The sequence below is a fragment of the Callospermophilus lateralis genome, unplaced genomic scaffold (genome assembly GCF_048772815.1).
Source record: "Callospermophilus lateralis isolate mCalLat2 unplaced genomic scaffold, mCalLat2.hap1 Scaffold_79, whole genome shotgun sequence".
In the NCBI taxonomy this organism is placed as follows: domain Eukaryota; kingdom Metazoa; phylum Chordata; class Mammalia; order Rodentia; family Sciuridae; genus Callospermophilus; species Callospermophilus lateralis.
The window spans coordinates 3,198,923-3,224,251 of NW_027515935.1; the positions used below are offsets into that span (position 1 = coordinate 3,198,923).

Below are 25,329 nucleotides of genomic sequence, written 5' to 3' on the forward strand. Positions count from 1 at the left end.
TTAATGGTTCATTGCCATCGGTGGGAAAAGAAAAGAAAAAACAAAAATGATATGAACCCAATGTACTAAAATGCTTTATAATTTTGAGAAAGTATACAAATTATATATTGACATCTTTAGAATCATGACAGATAAAATTCTTTTTATTTTAGAGAACTTTTTCACAGCTGTTTATGAAGTTACTGGAAACTTTTTAATATATATTTTATATATGCATTTTGTGGGATACATTATGATAATTCAGTCCATATATATAAGTAGTAGTAATCAGATTATAGAAATAAGTATTTTTATCTCTTTAAATGTTAATTATTTTTATGTATTGTAAATCTATTTACTAATTTATTTATTTGCTTATTTATTTCTTTATTGTTTAATTGATACTGGGGTTAGAACTCAGTGGTACTTAGCAACTGAGCCACACCTCAAGACCTCTTTTATTATTTTACTTAGAGACAGGATTGCTGAGGCTGGTTTTGAACTGAAAATCTTCCTGCCTGTGTCCGTGAAGTTAGTGGGATTACAGGCATGTGCCACCTGCCAGGTGTAAATTTTGTTTGGAAACATATTTTAGGTTATTTTCAATAATACTTACACAACTGTGCTGTAGAAGTACCAGAAGTGATTTCTCCATTTTGGTCTTTGTGCTCTTCAATGAACTCTTTTGATTTGTCCATTTCTACTCTTCCCATTCTCCTGTGATTACTATTCCATTCTGTTCTACTATATTTACTTATTGCTTTCTACAAATGAATGAGGACCTTTGGTGTTTGTCCTTCTGCACTGGAAACATTACACCTAACATAAAAAATGTCATGGTGTACTTCTTGTTATGGTAAGGTACACAAAATAGAAAATTTAACATTTTTATCTTTTCTTTTAATACCAAGATCATTGGTTTACAAATATTATATATATACATATACATATAGAAGTTGCAACCCATTAAAATTTTGTTCCAATTCTTTTGGTTGAAACTTTTGATTCTTTCTAAGAGTGCAGATAAGGGACAGTAAGCACATTTGTACTATTGTGAAAACATTCACCATCCATTCCATTGATTTTTCTTCTTCTCAATATATCCCTGATTTATTTTCTCACCTCCTGGAAACTGCCATTCTGTTTTCTGTCTGTAAGAGTTTCTACTCTCAATTCCACCTTCTACATTAAAGTCTTAAAGCATTGGATAATTAATGACTGATAAGTCACTTTCAATGATTTTTGAAAGGTTGTGAATTACTCCTGAACCATTTTTTGTTGTTGTTCCAATATGCATAATATTCAACGGTATGCCCATGACATGTTTTTCCTATAATTTCATGTGTTTTTGGACATTGAGGTTTTTCCATCAGGGGTTATTTTTTAAAATGGTACTATGAGAACTGGTGTACATTTGAAAACTTCAGTTCCTACATTAATATTTTTGAACTTAATTGAACTTATTTTTTAAACACATGACAGCAGAATATATATAATAATTCTTAATATACATATAGGGCACATTTTTTATGTCTTTGTATCTATATAAAGTATGTTCACATCAATTCATGTCTTCATACATGTACTTTGGATAATGATGTCTATCAAATTCCACAATCATTGTAACCATCTGCCCCCTGTTTTCCCCTCCCAGCCCTCAGGCCTATATAGGGTTTGTCTATTTCTCTCATTCTCCCCATCAACACCCATCTTTGAGTCAGTCGCCTCATATCAGAGGAATATTCTGACATTTGTCTTTTTGGGATTTGATAATTTCACTTAGCATTATCTTCTCCAGTTTCATCCATTTACCTGCAAATGCCATGATTTTATTCTCTTTTATTGCTGAGTAATTTATAGAGAGAATATTTTATATATATATAATCATGTTTTTGTTTTATCCATCTCTATACTGAAGGGCATCTAATTTGGTTCCACAGTTTAGGTATTGTTGTTTGTCTTCATAATTGCTGCTATTCTGACTAGAGTGAGATGATATCTTTGAGTAGTTTTGATTTGCATTTCTCTAATTGCTAGAGATTATGAACATTTTTTCATGTATTTGTTTATTGATTTTATATCCTCTTCTGAGAAATGTCTGTTCAGGTCCTTGTCCCATTTATTGATTCATTTATTTGGGTTTTATTTATTTATTTTTTTGGTGCTTAACTTTTTGAGTTATTTATATACCTGGGAGATTAATGCCTTATCTGATGTGTGAGGGGAAAAATTTGCTCCCAAGATATAGGTATTTTATTTACCTCACAGATTGTTTCTTATGTGGGAAGAATCTTTTTAGTTTGAGTTTTTCAATTTATTGATTCTTGATTTTAACTCTTGTACCACAGGAGTCTTATTAAGGAAGTTGGAGCCTAATCTCACATGATGAAGTTTAGGGCCTAATTTTTCTTCTATTAGATAAAGAGACTTTGATTTAATTCCTATGTCCTTGATCTATATTGAGTTGAGTTTTTGTGCATGGTGAGAGATACAGATTTAATTTTATTTTGCTGCATATAGATTTCCAGTTTTCCCAGCACCATTTATTGAAGAGGTTATCTTTTCTCCAGTGCATGTTTTTTTGTCACTTTTTTACAATATAATATGATTGTAGTTTTGCAGGTTAGTCTCTGGTTCCTAAATTCAGTACCACAGGTCTACTAGTCTGTTTTGGTGCTAATACCATGCTGTTTTTGTTACATTGCTCTGTTGCATTGTTGAAGATCTGGTATAGTAATGCCACTCTTCCTGCTAAAGATTGATTTAGCTATTCTATTCTCTTATTTTTCCAGATAAGTTTCATGATTGCTCTTTCTATTTTTATGAGGAATGCACTTTGGATTTTGATCAATTGCATTAAATTTGTAAAGTGCTTTTTGTAGTGTGGTCATTTTGATAATTTTAATTCTGCCAATCCAATGGCAATGCAGATTTTTTTTTATCTTCTAAGGTCTTCTTTAATTTCTTTCTTTAGGGTTTTGTGGTTTTAATTGTACAGATATTTTACCTCTTTCATTATATTAATTCCCAAGTATTTTTTTGAGACTATTGTAAACTGGGTAGTTTTTTTTTCATTTCTCTCTCAGAGGATTTGTCACTGATATACAGAAATGCCTTTGACATATGAGTGTTTATTTTTATATCCTGCTACTTTGCTAAATTCCATTACTAGATCTAGAATTGTTCTGGTGAAGCTTCCTGGTTAATTTAGGTATAGAATTATATCTTCATCAATTAGTTCTGATTTAAGTTCTTCTTCTCCAATATGTATCTCTTTAATTTCTTTAGTCTGTCTAATTGCTCTGGCCAATGTTTCAAAAACTATGTTAAATAGAAGTGGTGAAAGAGAGCATCCCTGTTTTGTTCCATTTTTTTTTTTAAAGAATGCTTTCATTTTTTCTTAATTTAGAATAATGTTGACCTGGGGCTTAGCATAAATAGCATTTTTCATATTTAGATATGTTCCCATTATTCCTAGTTTTTCTTGTGTCTGGAACATAAAAGGTGCTGTATTTTGTCAAATGCTTTTTTTTTGCATCTATTGAGATGATTACATAATTCTTATCTTTAGGTCTATTGATGTGATAAATTACATTTATTGATTTACATATATTGAGCCAACCTTGCATTCTTTGGATGAATCCCACTTGATCATGGTGCACAATCTTTTTTGATATTTTTGTATTTGATTTTCCAGAATTTTATTGATAATTTTTGCATTTATGTTCATTAGAAATGTTAGTCTAAAGTTTTCTTTTTTCTTTTTGTTTTGTCTTTGCTGGTTTTGGAATTAGGGGGATATTGGCCCCATAGAATGAGTTTGAAAGTGCTCCCTCTTTTTCTATTTCCTGAAATAAATTGAATAGTTTTGATAGTAGTTCTCCTTTAAAGGTCTTGGCAAACTCCGGTGTGTATTCATCTGGCTCTAGGCTTTTCTTGGTTGGTAAGCTTCTGATAGCGTCTTCTATTTCATTGCTTGATTGTGGACTGTTTAAATTGTGTGTGTCTTCCTGATTCAATCTGGGTAAATTGTATGTGTTAAGAAATTTGTCAATGCCTTCAATATCTTCTATTTTATTGGATTATAAGTTTTCAAAATACTTTGAAATTATCTTCTGTATTTCTGTAGTGTCTGTTTTAATGTTACCTTTTCTATCACATATGCAGGTAATTTGAGTTTTTTCTGTTCTTCTCTTCTTTAGTGTAGCTAAGGGTCTGTCAATTTTATTTATTTTTCCAAAGAACCAACTTATTGTTTTGTCAATTATTCAATTGTTTCTTTTGTTTTGATTTCATTGATTTCAGCTATTATTTTAATTATTTCTTGCCTTCTACTGATGTTGCTGTTGATTTGTTCTTCTTTTTGCCAGAACTTGGAGATGTAATGTGGGAAAATTTATTCAATGACTTTTTCTTCTTTAAAAGAATGAACTCCATGCAATGAACTTTCTTCATAGTACTGCTTTCATAGTTTCCCAGATATTTTGATATGTTGCATCTATTTTCTCATTTACCTCTAAGAATTTTTTTAATCTCCCATTGATATTGTATGCAACCAATTGTTCATTAAGTAGCATATTGTTTAGTCTCCAGGTGTTGGATTAATTTTTATTTTGTATTTAATCACTGATTTTCAATTTCATTCCATTATAATCTGATAAAGTGCATGATAGAATCTCTACTTTTTTGTATTTGGTAAGAGTTCATTTGTGGCATACTATATGGTTTATTTTAGAGAAGGCTCCATGTACTGCTGAGAAGAAGGCATATTATCTTGAAGTAGGTTGAAATATTCTATATATGTCAGTTAAGTCTAAGTTGTTGATTGTATTATTTTGAGTTCTATAGTTGTTTTGTTCTACTTTTTATGGAATATCTATTAAGTGGTGAGAAAAGTGTGTAAAAATCATTCAATTCTTTATAGAAGATCAGTAAAAGAACAACGGTTGGCTCAGTAAAAATAAATTGTGAAATATTTATTTTGGGGAAAAGCAACCAAATTAGATAGAGAGAAGTAAAACTATCTCTATTTGCAGGTAAATAATCCCATATATAAAAGATGCCAGATAATGTAGGTTAAAAATATCACTGCCACAGCCAATATAATGAATTCAGCAAAATAACAGATTACAAAATAAATAATGAAAAGATCATCTGATTTATATAGCAGTAATAAACATTTTAATGTAAACATCTAAAAAAATTTATTTATATTTGCATAAAATATAAAATGCATAGAACAAATAACCAAAACCAGAAAAAAAACTTGTACATAAAAATAGAAAACATTCCTCAAATAAAATAGTTCAAAATATATAAGAAGATATTCCATGTTCATAGATGATGTAGTTAGTTTGAAAAGAGGGAAATGCTGAATAAAATAATCAACAGCTCTAAAATGATCTCTGTCAAAATTCCAAATACATTTTTTTTTATTTTGCAGAAGTAGGATAGCTGGTCATCAAATTCAGACTAAACAGAAAAGTGACACAAATAGCAAAAATAAAATACTTTTAAAAGAAATATAACTCAGAATTTGTAAGTTAAATTTATACAAATCACAACAATGTGGTACTGGCATCAGGACACAAACACATTGATTAATGGAAAAAGTAGATAACCCAGAATAAAATCCACCTGTCTTTTGCCTATGAATATTTTATAAGAATACACAATGGTTAGAGGACAGTCGTATCACTGATGGTGCTTGGACAAATGGATATGCATGCAAAAATAATTTCTTTGGAGGGCTGTGAATGTGGCTTAGTGGTAGTGCACTTTCCTTGCATGTGTGAGGCACTGGGTTCAATTCTCAACACCACATATTCATAAATAAATAAAGATATATCAATGATGTTGAAAAAGGTTATTGGAGTCACATAATACTACAATCAAAACTTAAATGTTAACTTTGAGTTGTGCAGAGGGATATAAGGGGAACAGAGGTAGATATGGGAATGGAAAAGATGGTGGAATGAGACTGTCATTATTCCTCTATACATATGAATGATTACACTACTTGTGTGATCCTACACTATTGACAGACAGAGAAAGAATGAATTTTTGTACAATGTATCAAAATGCATCTTACTGTCCTTTATAACTACTTAGGGCAATTTTTTAAAAAATGAATGCTTTAACCATACCTAAATATGAGTCCTGTTTAAAAGACATCCAAAGTTTTCACACCATATGCCCTTGGATAAGCTAGAATCTCCATTAAATATAGAACTTTGCTTCCAGCTATAGGATGAAATATGTCATTCCATGAACCATTGAATTGAATAATGAGTATAGATCCCCACAAAATTCAAGTTTTACTTGAGAGAATGAGATGTGGAATAAAATGGAGGACAATTAGGGTAACCACAGTTATTTATGAAAGAAATATTTCCCACAATGAAGAAAAGAGTGGCTCACTCAGGAATGTCATCTTTAACCTAACTTAAAGTCCAGGGGAGTTTATTCCATTAGTCTCTGGATTTCTTCCTCTCTTCTCCTTCTTTTTCTTTCTGACAACGCTCACTAACTTCTACTTTCACTTTTTTCTTTTCTTTGCAGCATTTGATGTCTGAGTTCACTCTATAAATTTACTATTTTTCCAATGAGTTTTTTGTTGTTATTTTGTTTTATACCTGGGATTGAATACAAGGACTTTTTACTTATGAGACCTTTTTTGTATTTTCTTTAGAGAGAAGACCTCACTGAGATGCTTAGGGCCCCATTAAGTTCTTGAAACTGGCTTTCTACTTGTAATCCTTCTGCCAAGTCCTCAGAAGTCACTGTGATATTGGCTCCACTTAGGTATTCAGAAATCAAATTTCACTGAAAGCTAAATACCACTGATATATGAATGTGATTACTGTGAGATGTTTTCAGCAGACAGACCTGAAAATGTATCTTTTCATTTTATTTTATTCATATATAACCCTTAAAGATTTATACTTTATTATTTTATGCCAGGATTTACCAATTTTGTATCCATGTTAGTGGGCTAAGTTCAGTTTGCTATAATTGGTAGCCTCCAAAATGCAAGTCTTCTGCTTTGGAAAACAATAGCTACAAATCAAAAAGTTTTCCTTCAGAGGGGGCTTGTTTATTGTTATCTGAGAATGGAATAAATAGTTTTCTTTTTCTTTGAGGACATCCTCTCAAACTATGGCAATACAGGTATTGTCAGACTTGAGAGGCAACAACAAGATTACCAGTCTACAGAGAGATAAGCCAAAGCTTCTGTCTCATATAACCTCATTTTGAAAGCTCCAGCTCCAAATCTGAATGAAAGTGGAGACAGAGGAGTCTCTTAGGTAGGCCCTAGGAAGGCACTTTGAAGTCTGACCTTTCTCCATCAAAACCCACAAATAGGTATGCTTTGAATTGTTACTTACCTAAATTTTAAAAATATTTTTTATTTGTAGTTGGACACAAAACCTTTATTTTATTTATTGTTATGTGGTCCTGAGGATTAAACTCAGCTTTTCACCCATGCTAGGCAATCACTGCCACTTAGCAACAACATCAGTCCTTACTGGAAATTTTATAGAATTTCTTTTATCTTATAGTATTAGTATAATTTATAATATTAAAATTTCATTGTACATGAAAAATTTTCAGTATAAATATGCACAAAGCATAAGAATTTATGCACAACGAATAAGAATTTAAAAGACTGGCAGTTCTAGATTTAAACTACTTTGTAGTACTTAACATATTTCAACTCTTCTTATAGCAATTCATAAACTCAGGGACACACATAGTAAAAATCTTAGCTAACATAATATTAGCAGTAGGAGTCATTTCAAATAAAATATGTAGTTTGTGTTTATAAAAAACATTTTGTTCATTGAAATGTTTACAGTTTTATTACATGTAATGACTAATTATGTTTTTCACTATCACATAGATATTATATTAAATTTGAACAATCTCAGTGCCTTTTGAGACTATCATTAAAAAAAGGAGAGGAATTTGAATCAAAATTGAGAAAAAGATCAGAAGAGTAGATAAAATGTATTGAAGGGGAGGAAGAAGAGACAGGAAAAGGGAATAACACTTGAATTAATCTGCCCAAATTCTATATGTGAATATACCACAATGAGTAAAAACATCAAGTGTATCCACCACACAATAATTTTCAAATAAAATTTCTACAGATATGTTGGAACAAGTGCATGGAGTACTGCATACATGGAATACATTAAGGGTGTCTCAGTGGCAGGCCATTCCCCTCATGCAAAGTGTGTGAATGGCACATGGCTTACCCCATATTCACAGCCCTGGACGTGGGACCACGTGTTGCAGACCCTACACTTCCTTTATGGCCTACTTCTCAATTGGTCCTTGCAAGGACAGTTAGCCAGAAATTGTATTGGTGGCTGCCTATAATCTGCTTAGCTTATGCCTGTGTATATATACATGGTATCTGTGCACTAAATTCAGACCTGCTTCCAGCTTAGTCTCTGCAGTACTTGATTAGTGACTCTGCAGCCACACTCTCCTCTATTCTGTTCCATGAAGCTTCTCACTGGAAAAGAGAGGCCACACAGCTGGTCATAAGCAGGGACCTGAGGTAATCCTATAAGACAGGGCATTTTCCCTCACAGAATGGTGAGGAAGGGGAAATGGGGAACCTACAGAGTTCCACCAAAGACCTGCAGCTGCACATGCAGTGTACTATCATAGATACAAAAGGTTTATCCCTGAATAAGAGAAAAGTCCAAAAGTCCTGGGACTTAATAATAAACATTAACCCATGCATCAATGCTACTCATGTTTTTCATCCTATAATATAGGACAAGTTAATGCAAGCTCTAGTGAGAGAGGGGTATAATTTACCAATACATATTTTCTGTATTGTAACCTTAGACTTTTAGATAATACTACCTATAGTCATAGACTCCCCCTTGTCAAAGAACAGTAGATTAAAGACATGGGGAGATGGAGGGAGAATGGAAGTGCTGGGGAATAATATTTGCCAAATTATATTGTTATACTTTGTGCACGTAAGAATGTATAACAACACATTCTACCATTATATACAACTATATGCACCAAACAAGAACAAAAAAAAAAAAAAGAAAAAAAGGACCCTATTGCAATAAGAGAGTTGTTTTCTGGTTTGATCAGTTTAATAGGAGAGGAAACCAAAGACAAGAGAGGGGAAAGTGGATTCTTGGGCACTCTGGGTACCTATTAAAAGGTTCAAAATAAATTTGTAGAAACTGCATTTTGACAGAGAGATTAATAAAACATTATATGAGCCAGGCACAGTGGTTCCTGCCTGTATTCCAGATGCTTGAGATTTTTAGACAGGAGAATGGGAAGTTCAAAGCCAGTCCCAGCAAAAGTGAAGTCCTAAGCAACTCAATGAGACCCTCTCTCTAAACAAAATACAAAACAGGGATAGGGATGTGGCTCAGTGGTCAAGTGCTCCTGAGTTCAATCTTCTTTTCTAAAAAAAATTATCTGAGTCCTAGGTTCCCTATGATGAGGCAGTATCTTCAATATGGACTTGGTCCTCAAATTGTGAACCATGAAGCTTATGTGACATGTGATTTTAGTACTCCTATTTCTTTCTCCAATTAAGCAGGGACATACACATCTCTGAGTCATACTATTGTCTGCAGTGATATGAGGTGATTTTCAGGCATATGACAAAGGCTAGTGTGGTGCTTAGTATCAAAACATTGATTACTGTCACTTGTTTATTTCCAAAGTGGAGCAGAATAAAATAATTAGAACATTTGTACTAGACATGGATTACCTGTGATCTGATTCTATCTCTGTCATTTAGTAGCTGTAAAACCTTGAGTGAATTATTTTACCAGCCTGGACCTCAAATGTTTTGTTCATAAAATGATGATAATAATTCTACCACTTAATAAGAATAATGGGGGAAAATGAGAATTAAATTACTTACTCAACAAAAATAATGTCTGGTATATAAATAGTCAATAAGTGTTAGCTGTTATGATAAAAATCACAACAAGCAACCCAAAAATAAAAGGAAAAAAAAGATGGCGGTATATACAGATGACAAATAAATGCAGAAAAGATGATTAACATTCTATGTCATTGGATGTTAAGCTGCATGGTTCACACCTTGAGGATCAAGGCCACATTGAAGATACTGTTTCATCATGGGGAACCTAGGACTAGATAATGCTTTTTTTGTACAGGACATTGAACTCAGGAGCCCTCAGTCACTGAGCCATAACCCCAGCTGTGTTTTGTATTTTGTTTAGAGACAGGGTCTCACTCAGTTGCTTAGAACCTCACTTTTGTTGAGCCTGGCTTTGATTTTGCCATCCTCTTGCCTCAGCTTCTTGAGAAGCTGGATTACTATAATTAGAAATTACATCTTGAAGCATGGGTAAATACAAAAATCTTACAATACCAACTGCTTTGTGTAAGTGGAGGTTCAACAGGAACTCTCATTTATTGCTAGCAGGATAACAAAATTGTTCAGCCACTTTGGAAAAGTTGGGCATTTTCTTACAAAGCTAAACACAGTCTTAACCACAATTGTCACAACCACTTTTATGATATTTATCTAATGGAGTTGAGATCTAATGCCTACATGAAAATCTGCATGCACATTTTTATAAGGTCTTAAGTTGTGGATACAGATAGGTGGAACTTCACTTGCCTAGTGTGCATGAGTTTCTGAGTTCCATTCCATGATTACACAAAAATAAAAGTATTCATAATTCCGTTATTCATAGTTGCCCAGAAAAGGAAGAAAACAAGATATCCTTCAGTAAACACATTTTTTAAATTAAAAAGTGTCATTTTCATCAAATGATGTGTTGTTCAGAATACAAAATCAATGGGCTAACAAATATGAGAGGACACAGAGGCACATTTAATGCATACTGCTTAAAGAATAGCTGATTTAAAATTTTATAGCTCTGTGAGTTCAAGAATGTGACACTCTTAAAAATGCTAAACAATAGACAATAAAGTATTTATGGTTCCATAGATTCAGGGGCGATAGAAAACAGTGAAAAAATGAAGAACAGAGAACTTTTACATTCTGACACTGTTAATAATGTAACAAAATGGTGGACACTCAACAGGATATTTTATCAGTTTCTTTAGAAATAAATAACAAGTAGTCCAATTAGTCTTGGTTGCCATTTTATTGGTTCTCTAATGATAATGAATCTTAAATGAATAGGCAGAATGTAAATAATAGAAATATCTGTGTGTAGAGAAGGCATGTGAGAACTCTTCTCTATATGCTAAATTGCCCTGTAAATGTAACCTTATTTGAGAAAAATAATGCCTTTCTACAAAAACAAACAGAACACACTGGGGGTTCTCATACCTCAGCTATGAGCTATGCCTGGATGGCCCTCACTCAGTGACACAGATGCCTTCATTCTATAAATTAATGACCCACACAACTCTGTCTTTTTTTTTCCTATGAGGTTTTTGTGAACCTTTTGTAAGATATAGAAAGTTCAGGCATCCATTTTCAAAATATTGTATTTTAGTTTTAATTGTCAACTCACTAAGGATATACAAATATCAGAAAATAGAAAACAGAACAAAGGGTCACCAACAGGTAACACGTGAGTGTGGCAGACAGGAAGTGAGTGGAAATGGTCTTGCCTTACTAACACTGATCACTAACACTGATCACACAATAAAGGAGGGAGGACAACTAAAAGGACATTTATTTAAAAAACCCAATAGAGAGAGTTTAAGTTAGGCAATGTTGAGGAATACTGTACATCTCACATACTCACCAATGAGGAACAAGGGGAAAGGCCTTGTGAACTAGAGAAGGAAATTCTCATTGTTTCTGACTGTTCACCTAGACACTGGATCTTACAATATTATCAGTAAAAGCCTCATTTAATGCTATATATTTTGTCTCTTATGAGTACTTGAGCTTGTTTCTCACACTCTCCTACCAAAAACATTGTCAAAATTTTCAATCTCTTTATAGATAATGGTAAACAAAAGACCTTATAGGGAAAACTAGTATCTTACCTGCTGAAGAAAATTGATTCAACTTTAACGCAAACATGAGTGACATGTTATCTTCCTGTAAAATAGATAGTACTTCCTTAAATACTGAGAACATTTGTTCCAATGTAATTTTAGTACATTTATACTGAAGAGAAAATGATCTGAAATGGCTTTTTAGAAAGTCCATAGCAAAGTGAGGCCCAGTGATGCATACCTGTAATTCTGGTATCTTGAGAGGCTGAGTCAGGAGAATCATGATATTAAAGCCAGCTTCAGCAACATAGCAAAATAGTCAAATATTCTGTGTATATTAAAACTGGCTGAGGATGTTACTCAGCAACTAATAACTCTGGGTTCAATTGCTGGTACCAAAAAAAAATTCCACCATGTAGCTTATAAAATGATTATGCTGGGTTGGGGTGGTGGCTCAGTGTTAGAGTGACATATCTTATGAATACACACTCAAGATCACTCCAAGTAAACAGTACTGCATGAAATAACCACACAGAGGGAGAGTAATACCTTTTCAGGGGATTCTGTGATGACTCTTCTGACCTACAGGGGTGTGTGGAAATAAAGAAAGGAGCATGTACTGAACCCTTTTATTGTGAAGTAGCCATTAAAATGAGGGAAGGAGTAGCATTACAAAGGAACAGGTGAGTGTAACTCAACCCCGTGGCTTATGACTACACATGTAGATCTTCCTTGCTATCTGAGCAGGGAGAACTTCCAAGTTACCAAGAGATGTAGTGACTGGTCAGAGCCTTGTGTTTTAGGGATGCAATGTGTGGTCACTCAGAGTGGCTTTCCACTTATCCCACCTTTATTAATATAAATTAAAAAGTCAACTGGGGAATTTTATCTCTCACTGGATTTTTGATCCAAGATCATCATCATAGAACGTGTTCATAATTTTTACTTTCCTGACAAACCTAGGAAGTGGTATGTCTAAAAACTCTGTATCTGGGAGTTTCAATTTTCTGTGTCAGGTTTTTCAGTCATTTTCACAATTACTGGGTGAAACTCTACCTTTTGAAATCTGATTAATTTACTGATTCATTTTTAGTACCTTAAGACTCTCAGTATCACAATTAAGAAAATGTTTGTAATATGTGTAAGACTTATGTGTCCTATGGGGCTCTGTTTCCGCCCTTTTCCTCACTTAATAAAATTGAGTGGAGGCCTTGTTTCAGCCATAGTATTATTAGTTTAAGTTATAGATAATAGTACACATATTTAAATAACAAGAAAAGATTTACCATCTGTAGTTGGTCCTAGATTTTGACAAAAGTTATTTAAAGGGACCATGACAAATAGATATTTAGGTTTTACTATATGTATAATCTGATTTTGACTTTAACAGAATTATCAAAATTAAAGAATATAATAAGATGTATATAAAAATGTGTATTTTTGAAATTAGCTCTAGATTAACTTAAATAATTATATTAATTTGGAATTTTGACTGTGACAGAGTGTTTAACTTAGAAGCAGTGGTCTTTATTAGGGACATGAGAAATTATATCTATCCAAAATTGAAATTACATATGTTAAATAAACCTAGATACCTATCTAGCTATCTATCTATATATACACACACACACACACACACACACACACACACACACACATATATATATATATATATATATATATATACACACATATACATATATATGTATATAAGATATATATATATATATATATATATATATTTACTATTTATATATAAATAACCTATAATATATATTATGATAATCAATTAATACAATTAATAAAAAATGGTTTAGAAAAATGTATAATCTTTTGTCTACCAATCCATGAAAAACTGTCATTATTATTATAAAACTTAGTAAGTAGGGGCTGTTAGAATCTCAAATATCAATGGGTAAACATAAGGCAATAGTATTGTTTTAGATAGTGATTAAATTAGAATTTTATGAGATTGAAATTGCAATTACCTTGAGGGATCTTTGTTAAAGCAATTTTGTTTATAAATAAACAGTTATATAAGCATGTTAGATAACTATAGTTAATGTACCAAAATTAGCTTTGACAATTATGTATAATTTGTGGCCTTATGAGTTTTAAAAATATAAAGTATTCAATGTATTATATCATAATATTAAGGTTGAGAAAATATTCAACATTGTAGATTTCTTATTGAATTAGCTATCGACTGTTGAGCTGATTTATTATTGGCTTTCTGTTTTATATTTAGGGGCAACTAGTTTAGGCTTATTTTTTTCATTAAAATACTGTTGATAGGGTTAAGAAATAAAGCCCTGTTTCAATGTTTAGAGGTCTCTAAAATTTTCTTCTACCTTAGAAGATGAGTAAAATTTTTAAGTAGAAACCCTATTTGTCTTGGCATAAGATTAGCATTTTAATTCTTTTGTCTGGAAGTTTGTCTTTTTTTTCTTTGGTTATAAAAATATTTAATCATTTAATTATGGTGTAATATTAAAAATAGACTAGAATTATGTTAACCGCTATAACTGTCTTGGAATATCTAGGGCTAACTGGGTAGTAAACTCATATTTTGAAAATGGGTGACCCCTTGTAAGTTAAAGGTGCTCTATTTTCTCTTTAAGTCTCTCTATGAAAGCAGTAAAATATTTTAAAGGGTAAATAAATTATTTTTTTAGGCATTTTCTCTATTTAATACCAATATGTCCCAGGGAATTCTCTGTTCTCCATACTGTCAGACTTGTCACTATTGTGTGTTACTGGGACATGGTTAAGATAAATCTTTCTTAAAACGGTTTTTGACATGGTGATCTATTTTAAAGTTGAGCAAAGTAATATACATCTGACATAATTTTTGAAAGATACAATATATGAGTTTAAATTTTTTGAAAGTCTCTTTTAATTTCTTTTGGTCTATATTAAGTTTCAGAGATTTTCTTCAATTTTAGTTTCCGGTAGGAAATTTTAAAGGCCATCTCTCTTAATAGTAATTGATGCTAGTTATGAAGATGAGACATCTTTTAATAATCACTGTAAATTTTTTGTATATAGCATAGATGATTTATTTTGATATTATGTGTAATTTGACAATTTAAAAGGAACCCTCAATCTCTTTTGGAGAGAAGGTTTCAAAGTATCTTTTATCTCTTAGAATATCATCCTTTGAATAGGTGTCTCTTAATTGTCTTCTAGAATATATGATTAAGGTAACTTCCCAATGTAGGAAGTAGCATATACATATTACCATATTTTTATGGATAATAGGTCCTGTCAGACAACTTATGTATTTTTGAATTTCCAACAAATTTTGTAATTTTTATTGTTTAAAACTAACATAGGAATTTAATTTAGAAAGCATCAGTCCTAATAAAATGTTCTGCCATATCTTACAATATCCAACAAACAGAAGTAATACACAAGAATCAGCAGTGACTTTGAATTAATCAAATTAGTCTTCAAGGAGAATTGTCAAAATTGTAATCTAAGTCAGTCATTTACTATATTTAGGGTTTAATCAAAAACATGAATTTATTTATTAAAATTAATGCATCTTAAACAGTAACAATCATTAGGCAATAAAGTCACTACTTAAAGAAAATTAACTTAACATTTTAATAGGTCTTTATTATGTCAAAAAATGGAAAAAATCTTAGCTTATATCAGCATAATAAAATCATGGAAATAATCTGAAATATCCTTGAATTAATCAGTTTATATTTTTATAATCATCCCAGTTATCTGTTTCTCAATTGTTTTAACTTTCTATATAATCTACAGATATATTGATATAGATTTTTCTAATTAGGAAAATAATTTTATTATTAAAATTTAGAATATAAAGATCTTGTTTTAATCAAAGATGACTTCTTTTTTCTCTGTGGAAATATCTTCTTTTCCCTTTAGAATTCTTACTGGTTATATTCTGGAATAATTCTTGAAAATCTTAGAATATAAACAAATAATTGTACATTGATAAAGAGAAATAGAATACATTTAAATTTTAATTAAAATATAGTTAAGGCCCTTAGATAATTTTGTAGGAATAATCACATTTGTTTTTCGACTTATAAAGTTTGTTCAATGATTTGAGAATTAAAAGTCACTTGATTATCTCTGGAAAGTAAGTTTATAGTAAAATACATTTATGTTAAATATTTCTAATTATAGATAGGGAACATCATATATATATATATATATATATATATATATATATATATATATCATTATATATGCATACATGTATACATATATATATTTACACATATATTTATATATTTATGTTTTCTGTTGAAGAAAAATGATTAGATAAATATATATTAACTGAATAAATAGACATAAATGCAAATTATTTTCTGGATTAGCAACTATTGGTTATCCAAATACCAAGAAAAATACATATTGAGAATAAGGGCATAATTTATAATTGTATTAACTTTTTTAACAATGTGTTTTTTAAGACATTTGTGTCCATTTCAATTTTCCTTGGATTAGTAGTGCACTTTTTTATATTTGTGTGGTCACATAATAAGATCTTTGTGCATACATTTACTTATTTCTTCTAGTTATATAGTCAGTGATGAGAATAGCATTTTTTGCTCATCAAAGGTCTTGGCTGGCTTTATTTCTTGTGGTGAACAAATGCTTTCTTTTAACCTTCAAAATTGAAAGTAAAATACAAAGAAACATATGTTTAATACCTCTCATCAATAAAAATTATTTAGTAACAGCCATATATAGAAAAATGAAAGATCCTAAATGAAGCTGTTGTGGGATAAAAAACAGTCAAGTTGTTTAGTCTTGAGAGCAAGTCAGGCTTAGGGCTGCAATGTAGAATCCTGTGGAATTAGATTTTGCCTTAAAAAAAGATACATTTTGTTAGCATTTACAGGTGAGAATTCATAAAAATGTAGGCTCTATGTAGTTTCAGGAGCAGGTCTGTGTGAAACTGAAAGTACAGTTTAGTGACTGGAGGCAAGATCAGATGTCCTGGTGAAATGACAGGAGAAATACCAATGGGAAGCACCCAAAATGTAAAAGAAGAAACTAGGAAGAATAATTGGCTATCCAGGCTTCCTGCTGTTACCATGGTGATGCAAACAGCTTGGAGTTAGTTGTTCATTGTCTGGGGAAAAGGCTTCAAGAGCAGGTTTCATTTTATTTGATTTGTTTGTATTTATCTAACTAGAGTGAAGTGGCTTGCTTTGTCTTTACCACCTCTTCTTGCAGTGTGTGTTGTCTTCTTCTTTGTATTTTTCCTTGCAGCACATGGGCACTTTAAAAGTGAGTTTTAATGGCAGATGCCAGTGTTACTATCAGATCTTAGGGCAGTTTGCTTTTGGCATTCAGGCCAGGTTGTTTAATGGTTAAAAGCACTGCTGGTTGTGGGTCTACTTACAGACCCCATAGGAAAAGCAGCTAAACTCTTTTGTCCACAGAGGCTGGGTTACAGCCATTCTGATAGGTAGAACAAGAATGTGGTAAAAAGTTGTAATATAAGTTGTTAGAGCACCTTTTTAAACATCAAAATAACTAAAATATATAAAAAAATTCCCTCTCAAGTAGTAGAAAATTTTTCTTTTACAGTCTCATCATAAATAATCATAATCATAATTCTTTTTTACTCTTACACTTTCCAAGCATGGATTTCTACCATATAAAACCCTAAAATCTTTACCTATTTTTTAAGATGTAAAAATTCATAGAAACAATCCCAAAAAGTCCATAAAAGCGATTTTCTCATGGGAGAGGACTGAATTTAACAATATATTCTGTTAATAATCTTAATAATACTTTAAATATTTTAAGGTTTCTAACATTTCAAAATTTTCATCTTTCTAAAGATAAAATATTCTCAGATATTTATAAAGTTCAGCATCACAGATTTTTTATCTAATTCACTTACTTTCTACAATTGTGTCCAAAATATTTTGAAACCTTAAGTGCACTTAACATATAAAGAGATGCCAAACTCATTAAATTTCTAGAATGTAACCTGGAGACCCAGCATTGGCCACCAATTGTCAGGTCTAAGCACTAAACACTCAAGGTGACTCTAGGTCAACTGGGCAGCATGAAATAACCACACAGAGACAGGGAAATACATTTTTCTTTACATCCTGTGATGGTTTCTCGGACCTATGGGGGTCCATGGATAAAGAGAGAGGAGTATTTGCTTAATCTTTTTATTGGGAAGAAGCCATTCAAATGAGGGAACAGGTAGGGTTACAAAGGAATAGGTGAGTATAGCTTAATGCCCTTGGTTTTGACTACACCTGAAGACCACCCTTGCTATCAGATCTGGGAGAAGGCTGAAGTCAACAAGAAATGTATTGACTGGTAAAAGCCTTTTGTGCTTTGGTAATGAAAGGTGTGGTCATTCAGAGAATTTCTTCAGAGTAGAATGCTTGTTTCTCATGTGTGGGGCACTGGGTTCAATCCTCAGCACCATATAAACAAAAAAATATAGGTAGTGCATCCATTTACAAATAAAAATATTTTAAAAATAATTTTCTTCCAGCTACCTGATAAGATGTGATGGGTATTCAGCAGGATAATTTGTGTAAGTAACAGTGATGGAACATATTAAATACAGTTTTTTCTGATGTTATAATCAGAGCTGTTATGAAAAGAGTAATTGATATTTGGCATTGGGGAAGCCCCACATTTTCTTCTCCATTTTTTAAATAGCATAACCCTTCCAATTTCTGGACTTTAGTAGTAACTGACACTATCAACCAGTAGCATGGATAAAGGCCTGTGAGTAAATTCTGTCCCAATAGGTGGACCCACCCATGGCTAGTTTTGAGCTTTCCCTATATTAGTTAGCCAAAGTTAGCAGCAATGACATTTCCTTTTACAGAGACTAAAGTGAGAAGGAGAGAGTACTCATGGACTGAAATCCAAGATTCTCACATCATCTGCTCTTGGCTAATCTCCAATCTATAGAAGGTACAGAAATTACCTCCAAGAGAAGCCATGGCCTGTGTAGGTTTTGTGATGGATTTCAGTACAACAAAAAGAACAAATCTTAAAATTCAAGTTTCACTTGAATGAGAGAAGTGAAGAAATGGACTAAAATGGTACAATACCTGAGGACCCACAGTTATTGAGGAAAGTTACAATTACCTCAGTGCAGAGAAACCTGGCTCCCTCACAGGGAGGAGGCCTCTTTAACCTGTCTTCCTGTGCAATTATCAAAATCCCATTAGTCATGAATTTCTTCCTTTCTTCTTAATTCTCTTTCCTCTATCTGTTTTTTCTCATACCTATTAACTGTTTTTGTTTCATTCTAGAAGTAGTTGTCCCAATTCAGTCTCCATGTTTTCTTCTAACAACCAAAGCATTTAGAATTTAAATCTCACTGTGAGGTATATAAATTGATAATGGGTGTCTTAATTTTTTTAGGAGACACATGTGATGTCATCAACTAGTTTTTTATGATTAGTACCCACATAAAAAACCTGGGGTCACTTTCCTTAGAAAATGAGAAGTGCAATCAAAATTTTTTATCCAGATAGTGCTTCTTTATTACTGAGAATGAAAAAAAAAAGTTTTCTGTTTACAACTGGGGACTCCCTCTCTGTCTACAGTAATAGAGCTATTCTCAAACCAATATTTCCAGTCTAGTGAGATGAGGTAAGCTATTGCCACTATATAACCCCATCCTGAAATCCTCCACTCCAAATCTGGATAGAGAGGAAATAGAGAAGGCTCCTGGGTAGGTGCTAGAGGAAGGCATTTTCAAGTCTATTACTATATCTTATCCAAGACACAAGTATTTATTCCCAACATGCTACAAAATTTATTTGAATTAAAACTTATTCCATGTTTTATAGAATTACTTTTGTTATTACTATAATGTATAACATGAAAATATTATCTTATATAATTAAATTATCATACAGAATTGTTTCATCATTAAGACTCACAAGTAATAGAAATTCAAATGGCCAGTATAACTAGACTTATATAATTATCTAAAACTTGAGATATTCAGGGCTGAGTTTTTATCTCAGTGGCAGAGTGCTTGTCTAGCATCTGTGAGGCACTGGGTTTGATCCTCAGCACCACATAAAAATAAATAAATAAAATAAATGCATTCTGTCTTTAAAAAGATGTTCAAAGTACTTATTCATATTGAAATGGTAAATTCAATAACAAAACATATGAGGGCAGATTCAGAAAATATTCTTATTTTATAAACTGAGTTGTACAGAAACTCTGTGTAGAAAAATGGTGCAGTCCATATGAAGTGTGTTGTGTATAGAAAAGAAAATGACATGCATGCAGGGTACCACTGAAGTTTCAATGCACTAGCAGCATGATGGACCATCAGATCAAGATAAAATCCAGAATGTAGTATGTTTTAGCAAATCAAATGCTTCTGTTGTTGTTTTGTTATGAAGTGTTGTTATTTGACCTCAGGCTTTATACCTACTGAGCAAATATGCTCCCAATGAGTTACACCCCCTTCTCCTGAAAAATATAGTTTTATTGGAATGCCATCATGCATTAAGTTACTATATATTGCAGTTTTACGCTATGATTGAAGCGAACTTCTGGTCCACACAGCCAAAAATCTTCATGATATGGTCCTCTGAAGAAATATTTTGGAAAAATCCATTGATATAATTTTAATACCACCAAATATATTGAAAGGTTTTTGGAACATGGATCCCTATGTGCAATCCCCAACAGCATTCTAGTTAATTTGGGAGTCAAATATTTCAGCATTTATCTGCTGGTAATAAAAATCTAAATCTAATTATGAGTAAAATTGAGGTAACCAGGTAGAGTGTGAGTATGGCAGTAAGATTCTTTCTACATCTTGGCAAATTTTTAGAAATATTAGAATAAAATAACCTTAAAATGTTTTATCACACTCAGTGTTTTATTTTATTTTATTTTTATTTTATTAGTTAATTTAATCATTTCAACAAAATCTAGAATTGAGCAGAATTCATTCACATGTAGCTAAGAAACTTGCCAAATGCAAGCCCAATTGTACTGTCAGAATTGGAGCTACATTTCCAGATATTTCTAGTTTTAAAAAAATCTTCGGCCTGGAATTGTAGCTCAGTAAATCATATAGGTAGTATGCACAAAGATACCCAGCACCAGTAGAAAAAGAGAAATTCAGCCCTGTCCTAGACCAGCTGAAAGAGTACTGATAATTCACTAATGTTCCTTGCTAGTAAAGTATGGGTCACTGCAGGTGGCCACTGAGGCCTATATGAAGGATAGACAAAAAAAGTTGGTGTCTTGTGTCTCTTTTTTTTTCTTTTAGTTGTAGACCTTTGTTTTCTTTATGTTGCTGAGGATCGAGTCCAGTGTCTCACACAAGTGCTCTACACCCACTGTCTTACACAAGTGCTCTATGACTGAGCCACGACCCTAGCTTGCCTTGTACATTGAAGACCCCTCTATTCAGTCCCCATGTGTAGGCTTGCTCCAGTTGGGTTAACATTTGTTAAGCACTTACAATAAGTGTCAGAAACATGTATTGTCTCATTAACTTCAATAAGGCCCATTATAGACAGGTCCTTTAACTATGATGTAAAAATTAATTTAACTTGACTGCTATATGGAAAGAAATATTTTGCATTAAGTTAATGGCATTGTCTGTACCAGAAAGTACTAAATAAATGGCAGTTGTCAGCAGGAGCCTGGATTGATGATAAAACTCAGGAGGCAGAGGATCACAGTTCAAGGCCAGCCTCAGCAACTGAGACCCCTCTGAATAAAAAAGGGTTGCGGATGTAGCTTATTAACAAAGTGTCCCTGGGTTCAATCCCCAAAACCAGAGGTCTGAGGTTGGGGCTTGCTTATGACATAGTACTCAATTTTGGGTGAGTAAAGAACTGGGGATTCCAGCCTTATGCTGCACCTTTCCTATTTAACCATCAGGAGGCAGCAAAAGGTCTCTTCCAATGCCTGCTGTGGTTCCCCCTGGTGCCCACCAGACGGCAACAAAGCAGGGCAGCTGATCTTGTGGTCATTGTGGCAGCATTGCTTCTCTCAGTGATCCTTTGCATAGTTAGCCCCAACCTCCCAGGGCCTTAACTAACTCGGAGGAGACAGGCCAGAACCAAGTTAATAAATAAAATTCAGAATTTATTAAAAATTAGAGCTCCCATTTTGTGCCTTCCTGGTGATAAAGAAATAAATAACCAGAAGGGACACAGCTGGGGAAAGAAAATCAATCCCAAGACAGATTTATTAAACTGCACCTCCCTTCCCAACCCCTCCCCCTATGGCTCTTGGGACATAGCACATGAGCAGGTACCTCAGTCCAGGTAGAATGTGGGCGGCACCAAGGCTTACCTGCCCTGCCCAGAAGGGGAGATAGGTCCTAGGATCATTTGTTTCCAGCCCTTGAATCCCATAGACCTGCTTCCAGCAGGGGCCAGGGCTGAAGCATCAATTGGAGGCATCTGTGGGTGGTGGTGGTAGGGGGAGAACAGGGTAACAACCTAGGCAGCATAAGCAGCTGAAAGAGGGTCCAGCCCCCTCTCCAGGTTCAACCAGTAGCCTGATAAGTCATGTCCCATCCATACCCCCTTCTCCCCTTGAGCCTGCAACCTCTGCACTAAGCTGAGGATCTTCCTGGGCAGTTCAACAGAGGCACGGATGAAAACTGCATCACATTGCACATAGTTTCCCTTTCGGATATCCTGGTGGGAGATTAACTTGGGATATCCAAAGCCCAGAGAACTCTCATCCAAGGAGCTTCACCACGTGCCTGGCTTTTGAAATTTTTTTCATTTTGAGTCAGAGTGGAAAGTCTCAATGAAAGGCTATGGATTAGCAAGCCCTGGGTTGCTCTGATCTAGCAGGAAGAATGTGACACAACGGGCAAAATGCCACTCAAGGAGACTGTCAAAGGTGCCTGGTAGCACATGAATGTACAGAGAGAGATATGTGCTCTCACTACTGCCGTTGCCAATGAGGAGTGCAGACACCTGTAGTTTGTAACCATACTTATGTATTTTGAAGGCTGGTCTGAAGCACTCAACGTTAGGCTTGGCCTCTTGAACCCTCTGCCCATAGCTGCCAATCTTCCAGATGAGCGCTCCATCACTTCCTACTGATAGTTCCTCCAGCTCTCCACACAGTTCCTGCAGCTCCTGCCACTGCTGGCTCACCAGGGCACACATCATAGCCAGAGGTGGCTTCACACTCTCCTCCACATGCTGCACCATTGTCAGCTTAGGGCACTGTTGGCAAAGTCCCAGGCAATGAGGAAAGGGAGAACTGTTACCAAAAGGGAAAGACACAGGGGTAGAAGGCGCCCAACTCTCCATGATGAAGACAGGGTGCTAGGAAGCACCTGTAGCCGGACATCAAGGGGAAGGACCTCAAAGAACTAAACTCCCAGGAACCCTATCCTTCATTCAGGACTTCATCGCCTAAAGAAGGTTAACAGGAAGAAGGGGCATCTGACCCTGTGCATGCAATCAGAGTCTTTGAACGGGTATAGCACCAAGGCAGTCCTACCGCTGTCCGTCAGATGATTTGGCAGATCCTCCTGTGACACAGTGCCCATGCCACCCTGGTTAGAGTAGGGCACAGACAGCCTTGGGCACTGGTACTGGTGACGCTGTACCTATTGACTTCCTTTGTGCAATAGGTACAAGGCTGGGTGCACTTGGGGCACTCAGAAGTTGCATGCTGGGCCAGTAGTCACCGCATCATGCAGGCACCACTCTTGTTCTCACAGTACGCACTCTCTTGGGGGCACATACCCTCATGGCTCTCAAAGGCTTCCCCACTGAAATCAAAGCCACAGAACTCGCAATTGAGGCACCGCTTGGGGCAGTCGTGTTGCAAGTTTGCAGGCAGATCACAGTGACTCAGCTTGGCAGGACAGCGATTGGGGCAGGGAACTTCAATGAAGCTGCAGCTATTCAGGTGTCTCTATAAATGACAAAGTGGCCCACTCCAGCAGCAGCCCTCCTCACTGTGGATGCAGCGAATGGGCAGGCCTAGCATCTGGACCTCCAGCTCTGGGTCTGGGTAGATCTTGGCATAGTCCAGTGGAAGTTGGTCCTCAGGGCATTTGAAGACTCCTTCCCTGAGCAACTGCTGCAGGCAGGTTTCGCAGAAGCGGTGGCCATAGGTAGAAACCTGCAGGGGCTCGCGCATGGGTTTCCTGCACATAGGGCACAGCAGTCGGTGCTTGGGCTTCTCCAAGAAGTTGTAGTGGAAGCTGCGCATGGCGGGAGAGTGGCAGACACCGGCAAGCGGGGCTGGGCACGTGGTGGCCCCTGGTGGCATGGACTGGCAGCCCCGCCCAAAGCAACTAAGTGTTTTATATATGCTTCATATTTGAAATACTATATAGTCTATAAATCTCTCTTCACTTAAAAAATGATTGCATGCTACATTATTTTACAGACATAAAAACAGAATTCTTCAAGAATATTTGGACTATTTCTAATTCATAAGAAAATTTTAAATAGAATATTTCTTACATATGCATATGTAGTATATCAGTATAAATGTTTTTATATGAATATATACATGCAAAATCAGGATATATACAAAAGATTCTTGCATGTTTTCTATATGAAATATGCACATTTGTGGATGGGGTTATGGTTCAGTGGCAGAGCACTTGCCTAGCATGTGTGAGGTTCTGGGTTTGATTTTCAGTACCATACATCAATAAAGGACCATTAACAACTAAAAGAGTATTTTATATATATATATATATATATATATATATATATATATATATATATATTTTAATACTCTTTTAGTTGTTAATGGTATATATATATATATATATATATATATATATATATATATATATATATAACTGTTATATATATAACAGTCCTTAACAGGAAAGCTCCAAATGCAATAATGACAACCATCACAAATACTGGTCAGACATTCCTCCTCTAACAGAGAACAGACTTTATAGGATAAATGGCTAATTACAGGTCTGGAGCAAAAAAAAAAAAAAAATGATGTGCATGAAACACCTTATTTTGTGAGAAACTGAAAAGTACTACAGGATAAATGGGAACACATCAAAAAGATATGTAATCAGCTTTAAATAGCAGCAGCTGTTTATATATAGGCATGTGAGTACCAAAATTATAAGCTTTATCTTCTTCCCCACTTATGGTTGGTTTTGCTATATTTGTTTATGTAGAACCAAATTTTAAAAAATTATAATTTGGCCACCACATAGTAATCATTTGACACAAGAAGGAATCATCTATAAAATATTAATTTTAATGAATGAAAATTTAAGGACCAAACAGATATTTATGAAGTCACAAAATGTCACCACCCGAAATATTTATGAAATACAAAGGGTATATAAATACTAGGTTTATCATGGAACAACCTGGCAGATACTTCTTAACCAAATAATTTGTGAAAAGTAAC

The 25,329-nt window shown here is 34.0% G+C and overlaps 1 pseudogene; it reads right to left on the reverse strand.

Annotated features, from left to right (window-relative positions):
- Nucleotides 1–22,400: 22,400 nt before the first annotated feature.
- Nucleotides 22,401–24,144, reverse strand: LOC143640936 (TNF receptor-associated factor 4-like; annotated as a pseudogene).
- Nucleotides 24,145–25,329: the final 1,185 nt, after the last annotated feature.